General features: G+C 37.2%; 1 protein-coding gene across 3 annotated transcripts in view; it reads right to left on the bottom strand.

Moving 5' to 3' along the window:
• The window catches only part of G2484-1 (protein), a 41,630-nt gene extending 36,474 nt beyond the window's left edge, over window positions 1-5,156 (bottom strand). The window contains exons 1-2 of one of the 3 annotated variants that reach the window (XM_087673907.1): window positions 4,654-5,156; window positions 4,507-4,564 (exon numbers count right to left, since the gene is read on the bottom strand). The gene's annotated coding sequence lies outside the window, so the exon portion shown is untranslated. Of the gene's footprint in view, window positions 1-4,506 lie in introns of all 3 variants that reach the window. The other 2 variants (XM_087673900.1, XM_087673892.1) reach the window with 2 other exon arrangements.
• Between the last annotated feature and the right edge of the window lie 7,312 nt (window positions 5,157-12,468).

The raw sequence follows: 12,468 nt of genomic DNA, 5'->3' as shown, positions 1-12,468 counted from the left end.
TGAAACTATCACTTGATGCTAAATATTTTAAACAAAACACACCAAAAGCCCTCCAAAAAATAATAATAATAATAATAATAATCAAAAGTCCATTGCTGATTTCATCCGCCTTTTGCAGGACTTAGTAGGCCCCTGGACAACCCACGCGCACCCTTGGTCTAATATCCTAGCTTCTCTAGGGTGATCACTTAGGCTCTCTTGGTAAAGATAACGATCACCTCTGTAGTCTTGGTAGGTCATTGGGTAGTTGACATGCTCCCTTTTGCCCGATACCTTGGCTGCTTTGGGATTTGGACACCTTGGGGTACAAGAAAATATATGTCAAGGGCTTATTTTTCATGGCTTAGTTTTGGGCCTAAGAAAACCTCTTATTTTAAAAAGAAACGTGATCCTAGAGAGTTATTGTATCCCACATGCAAAACCCTGATTTGGATGTCCCAAACTTTCTATAAATATGCATGCAACCCACCACTCTCTATAGAAAGTTTGGATGCCCTAAACTTTTCATATTTATAGAAAGTTTGGATGCCCCAAACTTTCTATAAATGTGCATGCAGTCCACCACTCTCCCTCAATCTCGTTTTTACAAGTTTCAGGAGCCGTAACTCTACTACCCCCATCCTATTTGTGAAGGACATCGCAGTCAGAGCTTCCACCAACCACCTGCTAACATCTGGTGCCTAATTTCAACCTTTCTTACGTGTTTGCAATTGTCGCCAAATTCCATGAGTTGTCGCCTATAGGTGGATGCTGTCATCTACAGTTGGCAGCTATCGCCATCAACTTCTCTCCTTTGAATACTACGTTTTGGTTTTTTGGTTGCCGCCCTAACATTCTCCCACCATTGTCAACTACGTTTGTACCTAACAACTATCGTGCAGATTTTCTCTCCCCTCAAGTACCTGCGTTTTTAGTCTTTGTCTCTCTTACACTGCCCTCTACATCAGATCCAACCTTCCTTGGCTACGTTTGTTACTAGTATTCGATACTTAAAGGCTAACTTTACTATGATTCGAGATCCATTCAAAGTACGACACACTCTACAACTCATAATCTCTGTCTTGATCCCAAAGATACGAGTTTGAGATTTAATATTCACTACATTAGTGTGTTTGTTGCATGAGCACTGTATATTCATTATTCATTCTATAACCAGCTTTCCTTCCGTGGATGGGTGGTAAATCCCTGATTACAACTTAATTACAGTAGCAAACAATTAATGCAAATCTGAAAATACAAATTTACCTATTGATCTTGGACAATGCACACCAGATTGGCCCCAAAACTAGCACCCCTTTCAGTATTTCTTTAGCTTTATTGAAGAAGAAGTTGATTTACAATGGAATTCTCTCGATCCCCTTCGCAATCCAAACTCCCCTTGCTGTCCAAAGTGACAGCAAGCCTTCAATCTATTTTGCCCCTTGATTCAGGCACTTAATTAGCCTTTACCCACTTCATAGATGATGGAAATGCCCCAAATTCAATGGTTGGCTAGTCCTCCATCTGAATTTAGCTGAAATTCACATTCAGCCCTGAACAATCCAAGTCTTAGAGCTTCCAATTTTTTGGCACACTTCCCGAGGCTATTGTTAAACCCCTATTTTTGCTGTAAATTAGAATTTATAGCAGAGAAATTTGCAATTTCTAAGCCTCCAAGGGTAAAAATGCTAAGATCTTCGAAGTAAGGCTGTGAAATGGTTGGGAGATGAGAGAGAAGGCTGTAAAGAGAGAAATTCACAGTTTTGTCATGAAGAATGACTGAAAATTGGTCAAATGCAGCTGCTGCCCTGTTGTTGATTAGTCTTCTCCTCCCCCTAGCTGCCTCAAAAGGTCCTCTAATGGCTGCAAATCAGACCAACACCATCTCCTCCCTCTCTCTTGCAAGCTGAATACACTAAAAATGCCTCTCTCCAACCTCTAAAGACGTTTTTCAATCTTGCATGGGCATTTTTTACAAGTGGTAGCCTTCCAAATGGTTTTTCCAGCATTATCCATAATTAAATATTAATTTTCAGTCTTTAAATACTGAAAATTAATCTAATAATTATTTCGATGCCTTGAAAAATAATCTCACTAGCCAATAATTAAATTGGCTAGGCATCTTCCACTCCCGAGTGTCTCTGCATCATCTTTGACCATCAAATTGATGTTAGGTACCATTAAACGCCACTTCTCTAGTGTCACCAACTGATACTTATGGCCAAATGAACGACCTATACCACATGTAGAAATCACAATTTTGCTTTTATGAAAGGTCAGAAAGGGTGGATCTCTTTTCACTTGTAAAAGGTTGTGATTGAAATGGCCGATCCGATTTCACTTGATCAACACTCAAAATGGTACATTTGCGGCCTAAAATAGATTATATTTTCTTAAAAGGACACAAGCTTTCAATTTTTGTCCATAGACATTGCATCCTATTCCGTGCAAACTTTTTATATCCCAAAACGTTATTCAAAACGTTTTGGGTTTAGCCTCAAACCCACATAGCACCATTTCAGGATTATAAAAATGTTTTGGTCAAGAAATGCATTTCAAGGGATTTTGATCCCATTTCAACATTTTCCCCCTTCCTAAGTGCCATTTCATATCATTTCACATAGCTATGGGGAGGGAGAATATGAATAGAAAAAATCCCCCTAAACTGACCAACCTAATTTTGGGCCAATCTATCAAATAATGCCAAGTAACTAAAATAAATGCAATCCGGCTGCACCAAAATAAAGCGCCAATGTTGAAGGCGTTATGGATACTAACGTGACAATAAGAATACTGACATGGCAGTCTGGAGTTGTTGCAATGTGGCAGGGGCAGTAAAATGACTAGAAAACTGGTATTCGTCCTCCTCATCATCTTCCCATTGCCTCACCCATCAGGCTTTCATCCATCCCATAAGTTTCCACCCATCTCCTCCAATAGTTCCCTTGAACCCCCTATTCCTTTCAAAGCAAAATACTGACATTCTTGGATTTAATCATACATCATACTCAAACGGCACTAGTCCACTATATCTCTAGCTTCCAATCTCAATTTAAGCCAAAAAAATGACCTTTTAACAGCAAATTGTCATTTTGACCACATGATTTGCTCCATAAGTGAATAGTAATGATATTTCCACAGCCTGAATGAGGGTTTGCATAGCAACCTATTCACAAATACATGCCGCATCAATTTCTCAATATTCTTATATCCTCCTTCCTACTTCAGCTTTGCATGCAACTCATTCATGATGAGTTAGTCCTCCACTACCACTCTCTGAAGTTGTGCCTACCTAGCAAAAGCATTAGCCACACCATATGACTATAGCTGACATGTAGGGAAGCTGCTATAAGAGAAAACTCTCAACTGTGGACCTTTATCGTCGCTGTCATTCCAGCCTCTTAAACCTCACAATGTCCTTCTAAGCCCGAAAGAAGTGGACATGCTACATACATCTTGATACTCATTTATAATTCTTGAATTAAAATGCACTGCATGCAGTCAGGTGATTCATCCTAAAGCAGTCATTTGTACAAGTTCCCACTTTGTAGAGTTCTAACATTAGTTTGGGGCAAAAGAAAGCTAAGACTCTCAATGGGCGACTTAAGCAAATAATGGAGTCATGGCCATTTGGTGAGTGGCTTGAAAATGAAGCCTTCCACAGCTCGCATCTCACACACTACCACACACAACATTTGAAACTTCTACAATGCCTCAGTCATTGGACTTTTGTTCATCAAACTCTAGCAATGTTAGTTGCCACCTTACGGCAATCAACATCTTGGCTTCAATAACAGCAGTCAATGTACCCTTAGACTCAGAAAAACACACAGGTGCTTCCTGTAACCTGTTTCACCTAAACCTTTGGTGTCATCATGGTGCGATTTCACCATGTAATCTGAACAGCCAGCCTGTGCAAACAGCTTAATGTTTTCATTATGAGTGAATGGAAAGCATCATGCCTCGAGAAATCATCTTGAAGACAGGGTGTCAAGCTCAGCACGACTCTTAATTTGTCACTCTGGGAGAAGCACAAGAAGCATCGCACATATCTGAAAGGACATGTAACAGCTCGTCCGTGTGGCAAATGGTTGCCTAAGCGTTTAGCAACAGCTTATCCATCTAACAGATTGTAACCAACTATGTGAGTATTGGCACAAAGGCAATGCAGATAGTCGACTCTAAATGCCGAGTCCAGCTGAGGATTCGCATGCTTGGTGCGCCCTAAATAAGTGTCAATCTTTTAAACGAACTAGGAAAGGAATACGTAAAACAAAAACTGGAAACTTGACTTAAGAGATTCCAAATATGTCCTTTGTAATGCGTGCTGTGCGCTTTCTGACTGATTATAGTGATAGCCTACCCTTCCGACACGAGAGTAATTTCTCACTGTTAACTTCCGGGCCTTTCAAGCTCAATAAATCGGCTGAATTGAACTCAGATGAGACGGGGATATCATTGATTTTATGCTACCACACACAATTGCCTCAAAGTTTCAAAAATGAAGAACGTTAAAGCTCGCAGAACCTGCTAGAAGGAATTTCCGTAGCTTCATCGCTCCTTGATTTTCGTTATCTTCTGTATCCTGCTAGAATTTTGTTTTCCTGGGCGCTAGCTTCAAATCACCGAGCTGAACCCTAATCCTGAGCTGTCGCAAGCAGAGAAAGGCATCACCTAGACAATCGCGATGTATTCGGCGAAGCTCTTTGCCATTACTGTCGTATGAGCCAGGAAGAAAAGGAGCCTGTGTGCAGCAATGGTCGCAAAGAAGCGGAAAATGCGCCCTCCGCTGTTACGTCTTTAAGACTCCCGGAAATGGCGAATTGCGCGCAAAGGCCGTCCGGGACGAGCGAAGAGTGGAGCGATAGAAGTTTCAGAAAATAAGGATGTGGCAAGATCTGCAGGCGGGGGCTTGATCTTCGGGCGGGGAGGGGGGGGGATCTTTTACGAGGGGGAGGGGTGGGCAGGGACTGGGATGAGATGTCGGAGGCAGGCAGCCCGCAGTCGCCAGGTGGCAGCGGACGCGAGCGGGGTCGAAGCAGAAAAGCGTAGAAGAAGAAGCAGAGGGATGAGCTGCTGCTGCGTCATCGCCATAGCCGAGGCACGCACTTGGAAACCCTTGTGGTTCAACCCGGCTTTTTTGGACTGTTAGGCCACGCCAAAATCGCCCACACATTTTCAACCTTCAAATGTTTGGAAATCTCTACCTCTGTGTATTTTTCCACCATTATTCCCATTACTTTTTGGTCCCGGAGTCCATAAATATGAAGCCAATTCGTAAGGACGTGTTCCCACCTCGCCATGCATTGCAACCGGGATGGGAATCAAGGGTGGACTTTTCAGTTCCCATGACCTCATGGTTTGCAATTACTTTCGAACCAGAAACCTTTCCAAGAGATGGGCGAGGACGTGGTCTTATGAGATTCGAAACCAAGTTTCTAACATAAGCCTTTTCACAGTCTTGGATAGCTTTTTATGCTCGTGAAAACGTATTTAAAACATTAAATGGTATTATCTACGAATTGTGAATCCATGCATCCAAAGTTTCATCATACCCCATATTTGGGAACCACCAAGCATGGTGGAGACAAGTCCTAAGGCACTATGAAGTAGATGTTCATGCCGTCATCATAGACCACGCAGACGAGAGCTCACACACATGAGGTAAATCAACTCAACTCATTAGCATTATTTGGATATATGCCAATCTATTTGACAAAACAAGTAAGAGCTTTCAATTTGGATTTTTCCTCCCATCCAAGCTATTGGAATGCGTTAACAAGAGAATTTATTTCTACATGTTTAAATCTCAACCATTGGAAGGTTCAAAATTGGGCATAATCCATATCAGCATGATGTGTAATCCCTGTTGTGCAAGAGTCTTCATGTGTGTGTGATAGGTTACTACAATGATGAGTTAAACTTTTGTTATTAGCATGTCAAGTTGCCAGGCTCCTCATGTGCACGCCTTTTGAGGAGCAAAATGAACATATAAGAAAATAATGCAAATATATTGTGCTTTATGGTGATGCTTCCATCTTATGTTACAACTAGGAAAAATCCTTGTAAGACTGTAAATGATCATCTTGTCGAGTTAACAAAAAGGGCTACTTTTTAGTTTGTCAATAGCTTCTCAACTAACTGCAGGGCTAAGTCATTGTTGGTCAAAAATGGTCATCTATAGCAAGGTAACACAACACCATGAGCATGACACTTGAAACTTGTTTGCCTATATTTGCAATGATGAGTCACTAAGGCACCAAACATGCTTATCATGTGCATGGTCTATCAAGTTGCAAACCAAAAACCATGTATATTTTGGCTAGATAATTTTGACACCCATCACATACAACAACAAAATTAAAGTGATAATAATCTTGGAGGAATAGGATGGTACAATGCTTTAACTATGGTGAAAGAAGCCATCTTATGCCTCAACTTCTCGCTCCAAGAAGAGAGAAAGGAGGGATCTATTTGATCAGAAGGGCTAATGAAATACCTCCAAATCTAGCATGGAAATGGAAATATAAGAGGAGCCAAACCAAGTACAAGTAGGGTGGAGTTAACCTAATCAAGTTAGAGTGATATAACTTTTGAAGATGTGCAAGACAATAAGAATGTTGAATTGATGCACTAAAGTAGAGAAATCGCATCCAAGTAAAGAACTTACGAAATTTTCAACCATGCTACTAGACATGCACAAAAAAGAATGGATCCACCTTCCACATAACCATAACTCATGGAGATGAAAGAGACAAGTCAAGCCACAAGAAGATGACAAAGACACATAGAAATGGAATATTATTTGCTTGGATAAAGGCAGATGCTATATAGTCCCACTAAAGGATATGAAGACTGAGAAGGTTGATATGACCTATGGGCAAGTCTTATATAGATTAGATCTAGGGTATGAAGAGAGTGTGTAATGTGCCCAATTTTCATGCAATAAAAAACTACATTTTTACCACTAACTCCAATCGTGTCTCAATAATGAGGATAAAAGCCACCATCAATGAGGTGTTATATGCCAATTTATAAGTGGGAGGTACTTGGAAAGCCATCCTGAAACAAGTTTATAAAAACTATATTTGTAGTGTAGAACAATAAGGACTAGCTCGATAGATAGTCACTTAGCAGTTAAGCGCGCTTGGGTGACAACACTATCCTATAAGCAAAAATGGTTGCACCTCGTGCACAATAAATAGTGCTAATGAAGCTTTCATGGCCTCTTTGCCACAAGTATACCAAGGCCAAGATGCCAAGGTCTATACCTTGGTCACCGTTTTAGTTGATACAGGGATGCCACCCACTGTCACAAGAGCTTGCCTGCTGTGCAACCTTTTTGACTCGAAACTCTTTTTGCTTTTTTTGGGTATTGAATAAGGCATCTCCATGCTTATCAACTTAGTGTCTAGAAAATATATCCCTCTTGACATCATCAATGACATAAGTTGTAAATGCTAAACACAAACCCCCCCTCCAAAAACTATATAGGAAGGGACATGGGGTGCTCCTTACCTCGTGCCAATGTCCCTTGAACTCTTGCCACCCTTGGCAACACTTCTCCTCCCCATCCCCTCTCTTCGAAGAGTCCTAGTGCTTGTCTGCTTCAAAACAATGGCCCCGAAAAGGAGAGTGCAGTCGTAGCAAAGCAAGTCCCAACCATAATGGGAGTGGAGCAAGTGACCATGACAAAGAAAGCAATTGCAACAACAAGCATAGCCCCTCTTCCACTTGCACCACTAGTTTAACAGGTGACAAATATAGGGGTAAAGTCAACATTTAGATTATTCTCAGCACTAAAAAGTGCTACATTTCTCAAATTTTAGCCATAGCAAAATCACATTCTTTGAATTGCATGGTTCACATTTTCCTGGTGGTTTAAATTATAGAAGATTGCCATGCTTTAGAAATCATTTATTGAACTTGTGTTATAATACATGAATGATCGTGCACAGTGAGATCATTTGGATATAACTTGAAATAAAGTATTGAGAGGGTTTACTTTAGGATAATGCTAAGCTTATAAAATTTGAAGATATGAAATAAATTATACCTATCTATATAACACACACGTGCATGCGTGCACACACACACACGCACAATATTATGAATAAAGTTTAGGTTTAAACTTTTTTCCCCCAACATAGACACATTCGTAATTATTTTTCTAGTCTAGACTAATAAGCTCTTCAATAAAATCCTAAGAAAGTAATTAATAGGTATCTTTTGTTTAATAATATTTTATTATTAAAATATTTTTATTAAAATAAATAAATTTCAAACCTAAATTTTTCAAGTAATAGCTATGGCAAAAGATTTTATTAGAATCACTTTATCATGTAGTCTTTTGAGTGTTGAGAGTTGCTTTTGAAGCCTAATATGCTATTTACATTCTTCCTCTACTATTGGCATGGTTGGAAGATCAAGGCTTTGCTGTAGGACAGACGATGACAATGGTGAATACGGACATTACCAATATGTTTCGAGTCACTTTTTGTGAAGGCCCACAATTGATTTCTAGAATTCCATGCATGTGGACTACTCCTTGAATTTTTGAAATTAGACCTTAGCATGTTAAAAATTAAAAATTAAAATAGCAATAAGGCAAAAAATAAAGAGTCTTCCCTTTGAAGTAATGAGTTGTGGCCTCTCGATTTGTTAGCCTGTAAAGGTGCTTATAAGCACATTAGGGGCTTAAAGAGTAGGGTTTTTTTCTTTGAATTTTAGTTTTTACTGTCACCTTTTTGGTTTTAAAAGAAAAGCATTCATAAGGTCAAAGTCTTTTGTGAAGGCTTTTACCCGACCTATATTAGATTAAAGATTAGAAAAACCTTCCATGGACTTTTGAAACTTCAACAAATGGAGTCTATTTTAATGCTAATTTTCTATGGCTTGGAGGTTTTTGGGCTCACAATTGGAATAAACACTAGTAAAAGCACTAGTATTTTCCTTGGTATATGCAAAAATATATGCTTTGGTATTTGTTTGTTGGGATATGCACCGATACATGCAATGTTATATGCAGATGGTATATTAGTGTTTATATTGGGTTGTATCAACACACAATATAACAACATCATTTTTATCAAAAAACTAAAGCAAAACTTTTGTTTCCTCTACTCATTTTTGTATCCTATGGCATGTAAATGCACAAATTATCAAGGTAAGTGCTCTTCTTTCCTTCAATTTTATACAAGTTTTTTTTTCTTACTTCTCTCTTATACCCACATACATAAAAGAAAGAAAGAATATGGTTGCAAGGTGCTTTTTGTTCTTTTTTCATCATATTTTTACTTTTGTGTGAAAGAGATTGTATTTCATTTTTCTACAACTTAACATGTTTTATGATCTCTCTCTTTTTTTTTTGCTTTTATGTGAAAACAATTGTATTCCATTTTCATGCGAGCTTAACATTTGGATTTCTCTCAAATTTTAGTCTACATTTCTCTAATTTTAATCACACAATAATCACATTCTTTGAATTGTATGGCTTGCATTTTCTTGATGGTTTGAGTCATATATGATTGCCATGCTTAATTAGCGACGTTGATAGCAATGCTTAGCGATAGCGACGCTAATTGTGACGTAAATAGCGACGCCGGTCTGAGAAAAAAAAGGGGCAAAAACCCAAGTGCGGCATTTGTCGCAAACATTTTTAAGAGAGCAAGAGAGTTTGTCGCCTTGAGAGGGAGAGGGAGAGGAAGAGGGAAAGAGAGACAAGGAGAGCTCCTTGCCGCCAAATGAAGAAGAAAGTATACAATGTTCTGAATCATTTATTGAAGATAAAGCCTTCTCTTCTTAGTAGAGTTATTGAAAGTGGATGTAGCATGCAAAATATGCAATGATGAAGCTGTGACATGCTCTCTCCAAGATTGTGTTGTAATACTTGAAAACAAAAAAGCACTTTAGAAAACATAATATCAAATATATAAATTTCATACAATAAAATATTAATGAAAGAAGTAAGTACTACTTGGGATCATGACATGATTGGCTCTAACATTTGTAGATCCATCAATGGAGTTTAGATGGAACTAGTATAAAGTAACAAGATATGGTAAATCCTGAAATTGCCACTTGCTCCAATCATTTGATATCTGTATATTAGTGTAGGAGTGGGATATAAAGTAATCATCTTTTATTTGTTTAACACAATAGCACTAAAAATATCCAAAATATAGAATTTCTATATACAAAGCAAGTATTTCCATTAGTAAATCCATCATCTAGTAATCTTTTCAATTACTCTAGCCAGAGCTCTACGGATTATGTCATATGTAGCCACAATGTGTTATGCTTCTTAAATTCTCATTTGGTAAGGTGATGTGCACGATAATATTCAAAATTTATTTGAGTCATCTAACACAAAATATAATGAAATTATAAAAAATTTAAAAATATTATTTAAAGAAGTCAATATACCTTACAATCAAAAAATAAAGCCTAAGAACAAATAAAAAGTTGATATACCTTATAATCCAAAAATAGACTCAAAGAACAACCAAGGAAAAAAAAAGAAGTTTGTTTTTAAAAAGAAAATTATTGATTTAAAAGTACTTTTTGCATAATAATTTATTTGTACATTATTATTTATATAAGAAAGAATCAAATAAAATAAGTTAAATATGATTTTATTCAAACATCAATATACACACATTTACATAAATCCATTAGTAATTCCATTACCTAGAGTTGTATGGATAATGTCATCTATAGCCTTAGTGTGCAATGCCTCTTGAATTCTGGTTTGGTAAGCTAATGCATGATAACAATAAAAAACTATTTGATCCATATAATAGTAATTTTTAAAAAATAAAAATATTTTATAAAGATAAAATATTATATAATTAAGTTAATACAACTTACAATCCAAAAATAAACTCTAAGAAGAATCAAGGAAAATAAAGAAGTACGATTCAAAAAAATGAACCAATTTAAATTAGAACTCCTTTTTGAGAGGCTACAATAGTTTTTGCAAAACTTCTTTATACACAATATTGATGGCATCATTTTTCATATCCTCTCTTTCATTAAGTAGAAATTTCAAGTTGTTTGGCAAATGTACTCTTGATAATGCAACACACAATTGTCCATGAGTAAAGACCCAAGTCTTTAGACACAAGCTTGAATATAACAATGTTTGTCATTAAGATTTGTTAATTGTCATTTGAAAATGCCAAATGAACGAGGAATTGCAAACATTTCATTGAGAAAGAAAGTTTCAATATAGTTGGGATGAAAGCTATTCTTGGAATAATACTCTATCCCCAACATTGATATATGATATTATCTCTACCTTTATCACCTTGTTGTTAAATGCCTTGCACATGAGCCTTGTACCATTACATAAACCTTTGGAAGGATTCAAATTTCTGAGCAATATTATTGGAGAATTTATCTTAAGTAGCAATAGGTGAGGAGGAATATCACCACCAAGATAAAGGGAATTAAGATATTTGACACTATACGAGAATGAGTTCTCTTTTGTCTTATTAATAAAATCATCACCATAGTATTGGTTAACCTCTCTTGGCATCAATTGCAATGCATGGTTATTCAAAATTTCCACATCATTCTTTCAAGGTGCAAGAATGGCACATTCACTAAAGAATGACTAATAATCATGTATGAAATAGACATTTTGATAGACAAAATGTATCAAGTCATGCATCAACCCTCCCTTCAATATCATTGCAGATGGAATTTGTAACTTGTTATTACTACATAAGATATCTTTTCCATCTCTGATACCTTGCAACCATATAATAAAGTGGTCCTCATTCATAGTCACTCACATATTCTATGTAAGTTTTAACACTTTGATATGTTGCCACAAACTGAAGTAGCACAGAGTTGCACTAGTAGTATCCTCATAGTTACCCTTTTTCACAATAGGCAATACCTACCTAAAATCTCCACCTAGGAAAACAACCTTACCACCAAATGACTTATCACATCACATAATATCATTGAGAGTTTTGCTAAGTATTTCAAATTTATAACGATGCATAATATCCTCTATTAGTGGTTCCAAGAACTCTTCCAAACCACACCAAGAAGGGAAGGTGAACAAAATACTAGAATACTTACAAATAAAATTCTCAATTGTACACTGCACCTATTTGTGTTAATGTAGTCTCACACAAACTCAATTTCCATTTATCAATTGTTCTTAATAAACCCTTGGCTATGCAAGCCTCTTTAAACATGGCATAGGCTATATTTTCAACCATATGCAATGCCTCAAAGGAAGTGCATCCCCTACATTCAATGAGGAGTAGATGCAATTAGTATTTCTCTCCACATATAGGAGCTATGAAATATATTCTATTGCATGTATTTCCTTGCTTTCTCTTTGTCCACAAATTTTTTCCCACATTCCAAACCCAATACATTGGAAAGTCTTGATTCAAAATGGTGTTAGTCTTAGGGTGTAGGCGATTGCAAGTAAACCACTCTATGAGAGTAGCTTTTTGAGCATTTTCA

Source organism: Lygodium microphyllum, chromosome 3, assembly GCF_053477565.2.
Source record: "Lygodium microphyllum isolate KBCC chromosome 3, Lygodium_microphyllum_v1.1.10, whole genome shotgun sequence".
Lineage (NCBI taxonomy): Eukaryota > Viridiplantae > Streptophyta > Polypodiopsida > Schizaeales > Lygodiaceae > Lygodium > Lygodium microphyllum.
The sequence above is the reverse complement of the archived record's forward strand: the minus strand, read 5'-3'. Positions and strand labels throughout refer to the sequence as shown.